Here is a 17,529-nt window from a genome sequence, read left to right as displayed (position 1 = left end):
CAAATGTTCTCATTTGACTCCTAAGTCAAAATACTCATATATAGATGACCTAGTCATCGCCAATTGTTTGATAGATGCTAGAATTGGTTGTGCATGCTTTGCCACATATTTCATTTGTCATCTTATTGTGTGAGCATGTTGGTGCATATTTTATTCATTCAAGGACATCCACTTGTTGTTTTGATTGTTTGGGTTCTTTTCTTTTTGCCAAGTGGATGGACAAGAATGCCTAAGAACATTCTTTAGCTATATATGCTTTTCTCGTCTCAAACTCTATTCATGCTACATCACAAAATTTGATCAAGTCAGATTCGAACCACTCTATGTGAGGAGCACTCGGAGTCCCCGATTCGTCATAGACTTAAACTTCCAAAACCTCTTTGTGACTCTCGGTCTGACCGATTCCTCCATTTCGGTCCTACCGAGATCATTAAGTTGATCTGAGTTTTCAATCTCGGTGCAACCGATTTGAACTTTTTGGTCTCACCGATTTGCAGTAACTGTACACAGTTATGCATCTCGGTGCCACCGAGTTGTTCCACTCGGTCACACCAACAGGGTCGGGCTATATATAGCCACGGGCAAAATTTTGGAAATTTCTCTGAAACCCTTCGCCCGCGCAATAGCTCGCTCTGCCATCGAAGGTCTCCGGATCGTCTCCTCGTCGCCAGCAGCCTCCTATCGCTGGTCTCTGCCGCCGTCAACGGATTTTGTCCCCGCCGTTGTCGCCGTAGCGAGTCCACCGCCAAGTTAGGGTATGGACTTGATCTTTGTGCTATCCACGTCTGATTCCAAGCACATTGTATTCTTAATGAATCTTTCCGCGATTGAAACACTCTTATCCAGCCAAAGTAGTCCATAGATTAGATGAGATTCAAATTTTTAGGGTTAGGTTTCCGCCGAAACCATCTCGAACCACCGAGTTGAAACACTCGGTCTCACCGATTTGGCTTATGCCATTGCACTAGTGACTCTCAGTCTGACCGAGAATTACTAATCAGTGCGACCAATTTGAGGATTCTGTGAAACCCTAGCAGTCTCAGTGCCACCGAACTGTGACTCGGTCCAACTGAGATCATCAGTTTAGGTTCCAAAACTGCTTCGGTATCACCGAGTTTAAAAATCGGTTGATCCGAAATGCTTTCTGTGGAAAAATAAAACTGAACTTTTGAATCATTCTTTTGCAAAAATCTCTGCATTTTGTGATGCTCATCCACTCTATCTCATCTATAACTCTTCACAGGGTCAGCAGTCAGCTTTTGCAACATGTCAGATCAGAGTGACAGCCAGAACAGGTCGGAAGAGCAGATGGACTTGAGTGAGGGCACTAGTCCCTCAACTACAGATGAAGGGAGCAGAAGTACTCCTAGCAATTTGCCTAAGGCTGCTACTAGGCAAAGGAGGAAAAGAACATCAGACTCAGAGGATGAAGATTACAAAGCTGAGGAAGATGAGGCTACTTCCAAGAAAGTAGTGCTCAAGAAGGAATATGGCTCTGCACATAGCACTAAGCCAGGTCTGAAGAAGAAAGTTCCTACCAAGAGGACACCTATGCCTAAAGCCAGAAAGTCCACTCAAGTGCCAACTCAGACTCAACCCAAAGAGGCACCTGAGAAGAAAGTCACTTCTTCCAAACCTCAGAAAGTCCCCACTGGTGAGACTATGAAGTTCACAATTGAATCAGAGGATGAAGGTGGTCAGGACAAGAAGAAGAAGAGAGCAAGAACCACAACTGCCAAGGTCCTTGGAAAGCCCCCAATGAGAAGAGATTTTGAAGAAGAGGAAGAGGTTGCTGCACCAGCACCTAAGGCACCTAAGCTTATGCGTGATGCAATCAGGTCAGGGGCTGCAACATCTAAGCCCAAGGATGCACCCAAAGCTGCCTCCAAGGCCAAGCAAGTTCCAAAGAGGAATACTAGAAGTATTCCAGCTGCTGAGAAGAACAAGGCCCCCGTGCCAAATGTTGCCGAAGAAGATGATGAAGAAGGACAGGTGCTAAGAAAGCTCAAGCCCAAGATACCAGACCACAATGATGCCCATCCTGTGGCTGAGGACATGAGGATCAGGAAGGATTCAGGGCTGAGACTGTGGAGGATGGAAGATCCATATGCTTCAAGGAGAAGGACTGTTGTTGACTACAAGTTCCATACAAAGGAACATCATGACTTTTATGAAACAATTCTGTTGGACAAAAAGCCCATAGTTTGTGACATGAGGTGGGTCGACTGGACCTACATCAAGGACAATGAATAGCACTATCCTGGAGTGCAAGAAAGCTTTGTTGCTTGTGGAGTTGCTGATTTTGTTGGACAGAAGTTCACCCACTGGAATGATGAGCTTATCATGCAGTTCTACTCCACAGCACACTTTTACCCAGATGGTAGAATTGTTTGGATGTCTGAAGGTACAAGGTACCAATCCACTGTTGAAGAATGGGCAAGTCTGATAAATGCCCCCAAGGAAAATGAGGATGACCTGGACATTTATGCAAAGAAGAAGATGGATCACAATTCCATGGCTCACATGTACAAGGAAATCCCAGACAAGGCAGTAGAGACTCACAAGTTTGGATCAGTTCACTTTCTGCTATCAGGGTTGCCAACCATTAATTGGATTCTGAGGCACACTCTGTTGCCCAAGTCTGGTGACCATAACATGATCAGAGGGCATGCCATCAACATGTCGCATGTGTTTGATGTGCCACATAAGTTCAAAGTCATGAGCCTGATGATTGAAACCGTCAAGAGGACTGCAGCAGATCAGAAGAGGAGCTGTGGCTATGCCCCTTAGATTCAGGAATTAATCAACTCAAAGATGGGCACAGGGAAATATCAATTGGATAAGGAACACTTTCCACTTTATCCAGACTTTGAGGACAATGAGGTTGTCATGAATGAAAATGATCCACAATCAGTTCAAGCACAAGAGAAGAAGGAGAAGGCAAAGAAGGAGAAGGCTGCCAAGATGCCAACTCAAGAGGAGGCATCTGAATATTTCTTGAAAACCAAACAGGAGCAGCTTGGTTACTTGATAGCATCAACACTGAGGATTGAGAAGGGACTGGCCACCCTCACTCAAAATCAGGAGAGCCTTGAGAGAATCATGGAACTCAAATTCCATGACCTTGATGTCAAAGTAACTGAGATTCAGTCGGTTGTAGAGCATCTGCAGGATGACATGCAGGAGAAGCAGGGAAAGACTACAACAAATGTGTTTGCCAGAGTGCCCAAAGCCCAGAGGTCAGTTGCAGTGCCAGTGACAGACACTAGAGCAACAACTTCAGCACCAACTACTGCCCCTTCAGTTCCAGTGCAACCAGCTCCAGCATCCACTCCAGCACCCTCTACTTCAACTGAAGCCTTTGTCCTTGGAGTCATCAGGACACCACCACCAGAAGATCAAGCCTGAGAGTCGATCTAGCACTATGCATTTTTCTATGAACTTTTTGGTAACTTGTTGCCAAAGGGGGAGAAAAATGTATAGATCATAGGCTTCGAGAGAGAGAGAGTGTTGCTTTTGTTCTCTCTTGCTTTATTTGGTGGTTTTAAACTTTGTTTGCTTTTGGTTGAGATACTATGCTTGTGAGACATTGATGATCATGTGTTTGATCATAAGCTACACTTATGCATGATTGATGATATTATCCTATCTAACTTATGTGATCATTCACTATGCTTGGTGATGAGTGCATGTATTCAATGTTTATTATTTTGAGCGCTCCACCAAGATGTATGTGACATGGAAGAGTAAACCATGTGCATTTGCAGTCCAAAGAAAATCTTAACCCATGCACAAATTTAGGGGGAGCTCTTTCTTATCACATACTTCTCAAAGCGACAATGTTATTAAATCTTATTATCATTTGTCGAAGCTTTGATCTATATGTTGTCATCAATTACCAAAAAGGGGGAGATTGAAAGTGCAACTATCCCTAGGTGGTTTTGGTAATTCATAAAAACATATAGCTCATTGAGCTAATGCTATTGCAAGACTATTATTTCAGGAAAGCTCAATGAATGGCATGGCACGGATGATGAAAGTGGATCCCTCAAAATACTAAGGACAAAGGATTGGCTCAAGCTCAAAAGCTCAAGACTCTTCATTTTATATTTTAGTGATTCAAGATCACATTGAGTCTATAGGAAAAGCCAATGCTATCAAGGAGGGATGACGTGTTGCTTAATGAGCCTCTTTCTCCATGTGCTTTGTGATATGCTCCAAAACCCTCAACTACTTTCCCACATCCACAAATGACCTAAACCCAGAGCCAAAATCGGTCACACCGATTCTTCCTATCCGGCGCCACCAATTCCAAAAGTCATAGCCACTGCCACAAACCCTAAGCAAATCGGTCTTACCGATAGGGATCTCGGTCTCATCGAGATGGGGTTGTAATCTCTCGGTTTCCCTTCGTAACATTTCGGTCTAACCGAAGTGAGCGATCGGTCCCACCGAGATTGCAATGTAAACTCTCTGTTTCCCTTTTGTAATATTTCGGTCTCACCAAAAAGAGCAAATAGGTCCCACCGAGTTTACCTGACCAACTCTCTGGAAAGCTTATTACCAAATTGCTCTCACCGAGTTTGTGTAATCGGTCTTACCGAGATTACGTTATGCCCTAACCCTAACCGAATCGGTCTCACCGAGATGCTTGTCAGTCCCACCAAAAATCACTAACGGTCACTAGGTTTACTAAATCGGTCCGACCGAGTTTGTTGAATCGGTCCCACCGAGTTTGGTAAATTGTGTGTAACGGTTAGATTTTGTGTGGAGGCTATATATACCCCTCCACCTCCTCTTCATTCATGGAGAGAGCCATCGGAACGAACCTACACTTCCAACTTACCATTTTTGAGAGAGAACCACCTACTCATGTGTTAAGGCAAAGATATTCCATTCCTACCATATGAATCTTGATCTCTAGCCTTTCCCAAGTTGCTTTCCACTCAAATATTCTTTCCACCAGATCCAAAACCTATGAGAGAGAGTTGAGTGTTGGGGAGACCATCATTTGAAGCACAAGAGCAAGGAGTTCATCATCAACGCACCATTTGTTACTTCTTGGAGAGTGGTGTCTCCTAGATTGGCTAGGTGTCACTTGGGAGCCTCCGACAAGATTGTGGAGTTTAACCAAGGAGTTTGTAAGGGCAAGGAGATCGCCTACTTCATGAAGATCTACCGCTAGTGATGCAAGTCCTTCGTGGGCGACGGCCATGGTGGGATAGACAAGGTTGCTTCTTCGTGGACCCTTCGTGGGTGGATCCCTCTGTGGACTCGCGCAACTTTTACCCTTCGTGGGTGGAAGTCTCCATCAACGTGGATGTACGATAGAACCACCTATCGGAACCACGCCAAAAACATCCGTGTCTCCAATTGCGTTTGAACCCTCCAAACCCTTCCCTTTACTTTCTTGCAAGTTGCATGATTTACTTTCCGCTGCCTATATACTCTTTGCATGCTTGCTTGAATAGTGTGATGATTGCTTGACTTGTCCTAAAATAGTTAAAATCTGCCAAACCCTAAAATTGGGAAAAGGTTAAGTTTTTATTGGTCAAGTAGTCTAATAACCCCCCCTCTAGACATACTTCAAGGTCCTACAACCTCGGATCGAAAACCAAATCACCATGGGAAAGAGATGGCTTCGCCGTGTAGGAGTGGACGTTCACCAAGTACTCATCGTCTTCAAGCTTGGAATTGGCACTCTCCAATGTCGCATCGTCTTGTGATTCCTTCAAAAGGGGTAAGGACAACAAACACTTGGAAAAACAAATGTGATTAGCATTAGTGCAAAATCAAGCATTCAGGAGGTGATTCACCCAACAAGTGTTGTTATCAAGCCTAGCATATGGTTTGACAAATGATTGTGACATGGCATGTAAGCACATAAATTGAGCACAAGCAAAGATATCATGGGGACAAGCATGTAAATGTGAGGTAGAATTGCAAATATGTGTGACAAGAGAATAAGCACCTACGTCGAGGTCATAGTAAGCATTCACAAATTGCTCAATGAAAGGTCTATGGTAGGCATAAGAATCATTCACAACACCAAACAAAATGAAGTGTCTAAACTTATGGGTCAAGTGCAAGACAAGCCAAGCATAACGTGCATAGGGTGTAGTGAAGATAGTGTGGCACTCAACACAATAGAAAGAGCAATTGTTCATCATGTGTGAGGCAATCAAGACAATCGTGTGACAAGCAATGGGACATGGCATATGTGAATAAATGACACTGTTGCAACCAAATATATGATAGGGGTAAGTAATCCAAGAATTGGATGCAACACACAAGGTATGTATGTCATGAGGAATGGAAATATGAAAATGTCAAGTCAAAGCAAGATCGCTAACATGTGTGCAATCAAATGGTCCAAGATGACCAATAAGTCTAATGGTGCAAGCAACACAAGTAGTATGATCCACACTATTCATGCTCATGGTTTTGGGTTTCTCGAAAGAGAAGGATATCACCTTGAAAGCATGTCCTTCTGCGCCCTTCACAATGCCGAAGCACAAGCAAGTGCGATGTAGAATCGTCGTGGTAGAAGGTGTTTCGCTCTCAAGAGCTCGAACTGTCAACTCACGTGAAGTGGAAGTCGACACAAAGTCCAAGTATCCTACACATGCACACAACAAAACAAAGAACGTATGCGCATGGTAGATAAACACATCATCCATCATGATGGTTCTCTTCTTTTGCACATAACCATTAGTAGCAAAAGAGCATGAATAAATGATGCAACAATGGCTATGTTCATGGCACAAGGTATATGGTGCAAAGAAGTAAGACAAGCATGCCTCACAAAGAATATGTCAAAATCTCCAAATATATTCGAGAATGCTATGGGGAAATCTCATTATCAAGGCTAAAATCACTGCAAAAAAATACACTTCTGTGATGATACGTGTTTGTCACAGTAGGTCACGTTTTCTGTCATGCATGTACATCCATGACAATTTTATGACAGAATCAAGATAGTCATACCTGTGCTGACGTAGAAGTGTTCCATGACATTACCAAAATTATCATCACGGAAGTGTCCACTTCCATGACGATAAATCGCGTGTCATAGAAGTGCTTTCGTCAAGGGCGACTGACACGTGGCATCGACCGTAACGGCTCGTCGTTAAGCTATTGTGTCCGGTTTTGGATCCGATAACCCGTTAATAGCCCAGACCAATGGGGATTTCCCACGTGTAAAATTCACATAGGCTGGAGGAAACACGTGTTGGCTCATCATTGGGACATATGTCATCCACTCATTGGATAGGAGGCACCTATGATACGTCGACACGTGGCACTGCCCAACAGAGGCCCATTCCTGTGAAAAGGCCGGGCCTGTCAAAATAAGCGGGTCGGCCCATTAGCGGCCTACTTGAGTCAGGCCCATTTACATGTACGTCCCATACAAGTTACATAGAATCGGCCCATCAAAGACCCTTTCTAGATTTGACAATTTCTATCCCATCGTTAGTTTAAGCCCGTTAACGGCCCGCTACGTTTTTGGGCCCAATTGCGGCCCAAGCTTCTTTCGGCCTGTTAGCAGCCCATCGTCAGTTCTAGCCCATTAAAGGCCCGGAACGTCTTTTAGCCTTTTCTCGGCCCATTCTGCAGTTGGGCCAATTCTAGCCCGTTGTGACTTTAGGCCTGTCCTCGGCCCATTTGGTAAATGGGCCAACTCTTAGCCCATTTTATCTCTCGACCTGTTAACGGCCCACACAATAGTTGGGCCTTTGACTTTAGGTCCATTAGGGGGCCATGTTCCGCAGGGCATCATTTTAGCCCAACGCGACTTTCGGCCTGTTAAAAGCCTAGTTTGCAAATTGGGCCTCCTCTGGCCCATAACACTTTCGGCCTCTTACTGGCCCATAAAGTAAAAGGGCCAAGACAAAAATGACATTTATTTCGACCTGCTAAAGGCCCGCAGGCTATTTCCATTTATACAGCCCTATCGAGCTTTAGGCCTGTTGACGGCCTGCTAAGAGTTGTTGTTACGGTGGGCCACATCATTTGGGATCCACTTAATATTATTTTGACCAGCCCAATTAAGGCCCGCTTTGACTACACATGTTTGTTCATTTGTATGGCGTCCAGGAAATGTTTGGGCGTGCTGGCCCCCGTTTCAACGATATAGCATATTCAAGAATTATCCTACTCTATACTATCGCCTCTAAAAAACATACACTATACAATAAAAGGACTAAGGCATAGAAACGTAGAATAGTCCTACACTATACAATAAAGAAATTACAGCCGAATATACCCACAGGGCATTATAGTTCAGCACCAGTGATAATAAAGCGTACACAAACAACAAATTACATACATTGGACAAATAAAGCTCATACATCATGGACATGCATCAATAGAACTTACCATTTGAACTATAATCTCTTCGGAAAATAGGATTGGCCGGATTCAGATAGCACAAATTTCAGTCTGCAAAATCTCCAATTCCTTCGTGGTTACTGAGGGAGTCCTGGATTAGGGGGTATCCGGATAGCCGGACTATATACTTTAGCCGGACTGTTGGACCATGAAGATACAAGACTCAAGACTTCGTTCTGTGTCCGGATGGGACTCTCCTTTGCGTGGAAGACAAGCTTGGCGATCCGGATATTAGATCTCCTTCTCTGTAACCGACTCTGTGTAAACCCTAGCCCCCTCCGGTGTCTATATAAACCGGAGGGTTTAGTCCGTGGTCGGACAATCATAATCATCATAGGCTAGCTTCTAGGGTTTAGCCTCTTCGATCTCGTGGTAGATCAACTCTTGTAATACTCATATCATCAACATCAATCAAGCAGGAAGTAGGGTTTTACCTCCATCGAGAGGGCCCGAGCCTGGGTAAAACATCGTGTCCCTTGCCTCCTGTTACCATTAGCCTTAGACGCACAGATCGGGACCCCCTACCCGAGATCCGCCGGTTTTGACACCGACATTGGTGCTTTCTTTGAGAGTTCCTCTGTGTCGTCGCCGCAAGGCTCGATGGCCCGTCTCGTCGTCAAAGAGAACATCTCCTATGGGGGAGCACTGGCGGTAGGCCAAACTCTCTGGCTAGGCAGTTTCGTCATGACCGCCCGATCGGCTTCCGCGCCGACGATGACCTCTCGGGTCATCAAAAACGGCCTCCAAGTCAATTCAAAACTCGCCGAACAGATGGGTCCAATGGAGCTCTCCTCCCTTAATGAGCTCTTGGACCGCATCGCCGCTTTGGGAGTCGCTACAGACTATGATCACATTGGGATTAAACCCGACCAAAGGGATATTAAATCCCCACTAGTCACCCATGAGATAGCGGTAGTGGAAGAGCCACACATGGATTATCCCTCTATTTTGAGGACGAACTATGACCAGGTTACCGAGCTCTCTGAGCCGGATACCCGTTCGCGGGGGGACATGACCTAGACCCCGAACTTAGAATCGGGCAACGGGCCGGAAAAATAGGGCAGCACCCCGGAGCCCGAGCCGTCAAGCCCAGAAGCTCCTCTTCCCCCGGGCGTTAGATCAGATTAGAATTCAGATTTAACTATGCCCACCCACCCAGACTTAAGCCGTCTCTCCCATATCAGACAAGAGCCCCAAGAGACAGTACATCGCTACTGGGCTAGATTCCTCCTTGTGATAAACAAGGTCAAGGACTGTCGCAAGGAAGACGCAATCTCACTTTTTTGCAAAAATTGCACGAGTAAAGGGATCCTTAATGCTATAAGTCGCCGTGACATAGTGTACTTTGCCGAATTAGCAGCCATAGTACAGAAGTACTGTGCGATGGAAAGCGCCTGGAAAACCCAAACAAACTTTTGGGATAATTCGGCTCTCATTAACCCTTCCTCCAAGCTAAAAGGGCAAACTCTCATAAGTTACCCGATCCAATTCCCAAAAAACCAAAGCCCACTCCAGGGCGTGGAACCGTATTGGAAGAATGGCTCAATGGGCCATGCAAAATTCACATCACGCCGGGCACTACGCCAACGCATAGCCTTAGAGCATGTTGGATACTCCGGCAGGTAGGAAAAAGCGACGAGGATCTTCTTGTAAACCATAAAGCAGAGCAACATCCCTCCGAAGACAACAATACGGTATTGACAGTCTTCGAGACTTTCGCCTCAAATAATAGGCGCAAGCGAGCTCATCGAAATTTCGCTGAAATCTGCCATGTGGCAAAAATAAATCCGTGGAACGACACTGCTATAACTTTCAGTGCCAGTGACGAACCTCAATTCCATACAGTCCGGGCACCAGCCGCCTTGGTCCTTAGCCCAATCGTGGACAGCTTTCGGCTCACTAAAGTACTCATGGACGGCGGAAGCGGATTAAACTTGATCTATGAAGAAACACTCAACAAGATGGAAATTGAGAAAAGCCGCATTGAGCAAAGCGGCACGACCTTCAGGGGAATCATCCCTAGTCGAGAGGCACGACGTGCGGGAAAAATCACGCTCGATGTGGTATTTGGCACCCTGGAAAATTACAGGTCCGAGAAATCACATTCCAAGTGGCTCCATTCAGCAGCGGATACCACGCCCTTTTAGGGCGGGACGCATTCACGAGCTTTGAAGCTATACCCCATTACGGGTACATGAAGCTTAAAATGCCCGGACCCAATGGAATCGTCACTCTAGCTAGTGATCCAGATGTTGCACTCCGCGCCGAAAATAAAACTGCAGCACTAGCCCTGGAGGCATTATCCGAAGCCCTAGCGGCCGAAGAACTAACAACGCTGCGCGCCACAGTGGACAGGGACGACGTGATACTCGACAAACAACCCAAGTCCACCTCATTTAAACCCACAGACGAGATAGTCAAATTCCAGGTCCATCCAACGGACCCCACAAAGACAGCTTTCGTCGAGACACAGTTCAGCCCCACAATGGACGCCGCACTACGAGACTTCCTACGAGAAAATTGGGACATTTTCGCCTGGCATCCCTCAGACATGTCGGGCATCCCACGCAGGCTGGCCAAACACAGCCTCAATATACTGAAAGGATACAAGCCCGTCAAACAGACTCTAGGAGCTTCTCAGAGCCTAAACGGCAAGCCATGGGAGAAGAGCTAGCCAAGTTACTTGAGGACGGATTCATCGGAGATATCAAGCATCCGGATTGGCTGGCAAATCTGGTAATGGTACCAAAGAAGGACAAATCCTGGCGGCTATGCGTCGATTTATAGACCTCAACAAGGCTTGCCCCAAGGATCCCTTCCCCCTCCCTCGCATCGACAAAATCATTGACACCACCGCAGGACACGACTCACTGTGTTTCCCCGACGCATACCCCGGATACCATCAAATAAAGATGGCAGAGTCCGACCAAGCCGCAACGGCCTTCATAATGCCATATGGTCCCTTCTGCTTCAACACTATGCCTTTCGGGCTTAAAAATGTTGGCGCAACATATCAACGCATGATTCAAACATGCCTGGAGAAGCAAATCGGCAAAACAGTGGAGGCATATGTGGACGACATGGTCATAAAAACAAGACATGTCGAAACCTTAATAGATGACTTGATACTTACGTTCGACAACCTCCAAACATACGACATCAAGCTAAACCCAGAAAAATGTGTTTTTGGCGTACCCTCCGGGAAGTTGCTCGGCTTCATTGTTTCCAATAGAGGAATCGAAGCAAATCCGGCAAAAATCCGAACTCTGTCACAGTTGGCTATCCCAACAGACCTCAAGCATATCCAGAAACTAGCTGGATGTGTGGCTGCCTTAAGCCGCTTTATCTCCCGATTAGGAGAAAAGGCACTACCTCCTTACGGCCTTCTTGGGCGCACTGAACACTTCGTGTGGACAGATGCAGCCGCGGCCGGACTTGATGAAATAAAGACCCTATTGGCCAGTAATCCAGTCCCGACAGCGCCAAATATTGGCGAACCTATGCTAGTACATAGCTGCAACACATCAAGTTGTAAGCGCAGTGCTCGTCGTCGAACGAGAAGTAGACGGATACAAATTCCCGCTCCAAAAGCCGGTATATTACGTGTCCACTGTCCTCACCCCATGCAAATCCCTATACCCACACTATCAAAAGATAGCATACGCGGTCTTCATGGCATCCCGGAAGCTACGACACTACTGGAGTGTTTGATTACGGTGGCTTCCGAAGTACCACTCAACGACATAATAAACAACCGTGACGCTACGGGACGGATTTCTAAATGGGCCATCGAGCTCCTTCCGTTCGACATAACATACAAACCACGGCGGGCCATTAAGTCGCAAGTGTTGGCTGACTTTGTCGCCGAATGGACAGAAGCCGAACTCCCTAAAGAGTACGGTGCGTACTCTAATTGGATCATGCACTTCGACGGCTCTAAAATGCTGGCCGAATTGGGAGCAGGTGTAGTCCCAACTTCCCCCACTGGAGACACGGTCCAATACATACTCCAAATATTATACACAGACTCCAACAACGCAGCCAAATACGAGGCTCTGTTGCATGGTCTTCAGATGGCAGTCTCTATGGGCATTCAACGCCTAGAGGTGTGCGGGGACTCCAACCTCGCAATATCACAAATAAACGGAGATATTGATGCCAAGGATCTGAAAATGGCGGCCTACCGCAACGCCGTCCTCAAAATGTCAGCTCGGTTCGAGGGGCTCGAATTCCACCATGTGGCTCGAGAAAACAATCAAGCGGCGGATATCCTCGCCCGCATCAGCGCTAAACGCGACCCTGTCCCACCTAACATATTCCTGGAGAGGCTATTCAATCCATCCGTGGTATGGGAAGGGGAGTCCGGCAGCACTAGCCCGGATACGAATACAACCCCAGATTCCGAACCATATGATGTAATCGGGGGCTCCGCCACCGAAATAACACCTTCGGCCCACGAAATCATGGCTGTAATCGCCTCGTGGACCGAGCCTTTCTTGGCCTACCTAAATAGGCAGGAGCTCCCCGAGGACCAAAATGAAGCACGTTGTATTGTGCGGTGTTCCAAGGCCTACAAAGTCCATGAGGGAGAACTCTCTAAGAAAAGTGCAACTGGAGTGCTCCAAAGATGCATCTCCAAAGAGGAAGGGCGGCAGCTCTTGGCTAAAATCCATGCCGGACTCGGCGGGCACCGTGCTGCGGGTCGGGCACTTGTCAGCAAGGCCTTCCGTACAGGTTTTTTTGGCCGACATCCCGAGCAGATGCACAGGACCTTGTCCAACACTGCGTCGGTTGCCAGCTCTTCCCCAATCAGAGCCATATGCCCCCTACTGCTCTCCAAACAATCCCCATTACTTGTCCCTTCGCGGTCTAGGGGCTGGATATGGTCGGACCCCTTAAAGGGGGAAGCCATAAGAAAAAATACTTATTGGTCATGGTGGACAAGTTCACCAAATGGATAAAAGCCAAACCAGTTAAAACGGCCGAATCCGGACCAGTGATAGACTTCATATAAGGGGTTGTGCACCGTTACGGTGTCCCCCACAGCATCATCACTGACAATGGCTCAAACTTCACAGCCGCTGAAGTGAAAACTTGGCGCGGCAACATGGGCATTAATCTCGATTACGCCTTCATCTACCATCCCCAAACAAACGGCCAGGTCGAACATGCAAATGGTCTCATCATGAGCGGCATCAAACCCAGACTAGTGCGGTCTTTGACAGAATCAGACATGCACTGGGTCGAGGAGCTCGACTCCGTACTCTGGGGGCTGCGGACCACGCCGAATTGCACCACCGGATACACACCATTTTTATGGTGTACGACGTAGAAGCAGTACTACCCTGTGACATAATCCATGGCTCACCTCGCGTGCGCATGTACGAAGAGAAGGAAGCCGAGTTAGATCGGCAGGACAACCTAGATGCCCTGGAGGAAGAGCGCGACGTTGCAAAAGCCCGTTCTGCATTTTATCAGCAGCAGGCTCGACGGTATTAAAGCAGAGAAGTGCGGGCCAAAACTTATAATGTTGGCGAACTCGTTCTACGCCTACTAGAGAAGAAGGACAAGCTCAAACCTAAGTGGGAGGGTCCCTTCATTATTGATAAAGTTCTCACCGGAGGAGCGTACCGCCTGCGTAATGCATCCGATAATAGACTCGAGCCGAACCCATGGAACGCGGACAGACTCCAAAGATTCTACGCCTAGTGCCGAACTCAGTGTTCATCTCCTTACCCCCGCTCTTTTAATTATGTTCCTCCCCTTTTCCTTTCTCGCCCTTTTTCCCTTCTTCACACAAAGTATTCAATACAGTGCGGATGCTCGGATCACTCCGGCCGCACCACATGTGTAAACCATACCTGGGGGCTTCCTATACGGAAGCTAAATATAATTACTTTCATGGCGTCTTGCCTATCGCATATGCGTCCTTTTTCCATATGTGCCTTTTCTTCACCATTATATGCATCGATATGACTTAAGATGTGGCCATGCTGGGTTGCCTGGCTCTTGTGTTTATGCCCTACGTTCCTGTTAATTCGACTAGGGCATAAGGGGAGCACCTCTGCGATTGTTACTGCCGGTTCAGCCAGATGTGTACCTCAGACTGGGTGAAGCCGAAAGCTAGCGTTCTTGAGGGAATATTCGGTCGGTGAACAAAATATGTTTCTTTTGTTTATTACAACATGAATCCCTAGATGTTTTGTATCCTGCGTTTTTGTTCGCAGTTCGGACATGCACATCGATGCATGCGTACCCAGGGAAAGGAACCCCTAACGGAACTATTCTCCATGGAATATGTTTCTTACTACCCATGTAATATAACATAACTAGTTGGAAACTTGTCTGTTCAAGCACTTATGACCCCTACGCCTAGTTTCCACGCATACCCCGGTTTTGCATAACTGAGCGGGTATTCAGATACAACCCGGACTGTCGGATCCGGGGGCTGAAGCGAAAAGGTCCGCCATGTCGGCGTTCTGGGAACGGGGGTACCTAGACTTGCCTGCCTGCGGCCTGCGGTGTGGCTCAAGGAGTGGCCCAGTACGGCCCATCTTCATCAACACATGCTCAAGACCCTCGCGAGGGGCCAAGCCTCGCGGGGCGGACGACAGGAGGCTTCCTCAGGCAGGGCCTCGTCAGGCTGGCTTGCGAGGAGGCGGAGAGATCAAGGCGGGGTACCTCATGAGGTGCCCATGACGCAAGCCATGATGACCAAGGCCAGGCGGGTGCAGGCCTGCGCAGAGTCCTTGTTTCCCCTTTGGTGCAAAGGGGGCAAGTGCAGGCAAGGGTATCAAGCAAAGCAACCATTTCGGTGCAACAAGACCAAGAACAGCAGGACGGCAGAACGGAGGTCATCGTGGAGCCCAAGCCGGCGTCATCGTCAGGGTCTTTGGTAGGCGAGGACCAACTTTAGTCAGGATAAGTGTACTAGATGTTCCCCTTCAAAATGGCCAGTTGTTGGCGCCCTTCCCGCTCAATATTTGGGAAGAGGCCCGGGGCCTTTGCCTATAAATAGGACTAGCCACCCAGAGGGTAGAGGGGGGATCCGCATCTGAGACACAGAGAGAGAGGCGACTGAACTCCCCCTAGCGGTTCATCACACCAACCAAGAACAGACCCTCGCGAGGCTGTTCTCCCCTTGTATTGTTCCTCATCAGCCCAGAGGCAATCCACCACACAACAAACTGGAGCAGGGTATTACACCACAATGGTGGCCTTAACCGGTATAAATCTCGTGTCCCTTGTGTTGTTCTTCGTGTAGTTTAGATCCTGGCAAGGCGGTGAGACATGGGTAGGCTGGGGGTGTGATCTCCGCATGCACCCCAATGTTCGAACCTCAAGGGCCTGCCGAAACCCGAAATCCGACATTTGGCGCGCCAGGTAGGGGCACTATGGTGAGGCATTCGAGGCGGCGGCCCCGGAGGCCTATGTGCCCCACATGATGGATCAAGGACACGCGCAGGAGGAAGACCATGGCCAGTTCCTCGGCCCAGGCTGGGGAGACTAAACACCCGAGGCTGAGCTCTTTCAGGAGCCCAGGGAAGGCCCCGTCGACCGCTCCGGAGGCAGCGACTATCGGGTACCGCTAATCCCTCAGGAACAGGCATACACTAACCATGGATTGCAGGAGGTACAGGTCGTCGCAGCGGGTGGCTGCCCCAATCCAGCAGCTCCCCACCCCTCAGAAGGAGGGCACCAGGGGCTGCAGGAGAGGGGCCGAGATCCGGCCTCGCCCACGCGGCGCTCGGAGCAAGGCGTCCTTAGGAGGTAGGCCCTCTGCCGGGGAGGTGCCCCAGGGCCTACCCCCGGCAGAGGACCCGTGGTCATCGGGGGAACCGCTGGCGACCGCTCTATCCCATCGGCGGCGTCCTCGGTCTCCGGCCGTCGTCGGTGGCAATAGAGTGTGGCTCAAGGTGGGGCCCTCATCTGGCAATATGAAGCAAGGCCGGTACCTGTGAAGAAGGCCCAATGCCTGTGAAGCTTGCCGCCCCATGACACTCTCACGTAATAATGAGTGAGGATGTACACGCCCCGGAGTCTCCAGAGAGCCGCCCTCGGGCCTCGGGGGCTCCCGCCCACGCCAAGTGGCAGCACTTAGCTCCGCACTGGTGAAAAGACGTCGAAGACTAGACTAGGTGCCGGACGCGGCTTTTTTCTGCTTTTCTTGCTTTTCCCCTTGGTTGTTGCTTTTCCCCGTTTGGAGTTAAGTTGGATTTGAGCGTGAAACTTGCGTGTGTCCGGGGAAGGGGTGTTTAGTCTCGTTCGAGCAATCTCTTGCATTCTGGTTGCCGCTTTGCGTCCGTCCAAGCTTCGGCTGCCTCCCCTTGCGAGCCCCTCACGAGCCGGGCCAGGCCCAGCATGAACGCAGCCCAGACTGCCGTCGGCACGCCCTCTTAGGAGGTTCTCCTTGCAGGTTCGACAGGCTCGTTCAGGAGACACTCAGGACACCACAGCCCTCTGCAGGCTAGCTCAGGGCCCACGTGGGTCTAAGGTAAACAAGCCAGTCGGCTCGCCATGAACCAGCCGCCTGGCGCAGGCACACGGGTGATATCATGTCTACAAATACGCTAAACTGCAAGTTTTTACACGAGGGGCTCCCCCTCCCAAAATGCTCTTACAACCTCCTGGGCCAAGCCCGAACTCTCTCTGCGCAGGGAAAAACAGGAATAGCACACGGTCAATCGGATAAATCCCCCAATGCATCCCCGGGGACACCTCCGGAGTCACCACTGGCGTCGCTGGCCTCGCCGTCGCCTTCTACGTCGCTGCCGTCAGCACCTGGGCCATTCACCACTCCGCTCTCACCAGCACCTGGGCCATTCACCACTCTGCCCTCATCAGCGGCTACGACCACACCGTCGTCATCAGCGGTGAAGGCCCTAACAAGGGCGTCCACATTGTCTTCCACCCAACTCGCCAGATTGTCCCGGATTGCCAAGGGTACCGGTGCGATGGCGGCACCGAAGTCGAAGTGGGGGTCCATGTTCTGAAGGTGACTGAAGACACGAGAGAAAGCACGCCCAAGTAGGGCCCGACTCCTCTCCTCCACCAACCTGTCGGCTCTGCCCGAACGGGCCTCCAGCTGCGTCACCACATCGGTGAAGAACTGAAGGTTACCAGCATAGTTAACCACAC

Source organism: Triticum dicoccoides, chromosome 5B (genome assembly GCF_002162155.2).
Source record: "Triticum dicoccoides isolate Atlit2015 ecotype Zavitan chromosome 5B, WEW_v2.0, whole genome shotgun sequence".
In the NCBI taxonomy this organism is placed as follows: Eukaryota; Viridiplantae; Streptophyta; class Magnoliopsida; order Poales; family Poaceae; genus Triticum; species Triticum dicoccoides.
The sequence above is the reverse complement of the archived record's forward strand: the minus strand, read 5'-3'. Positions refer to the sequence as shown.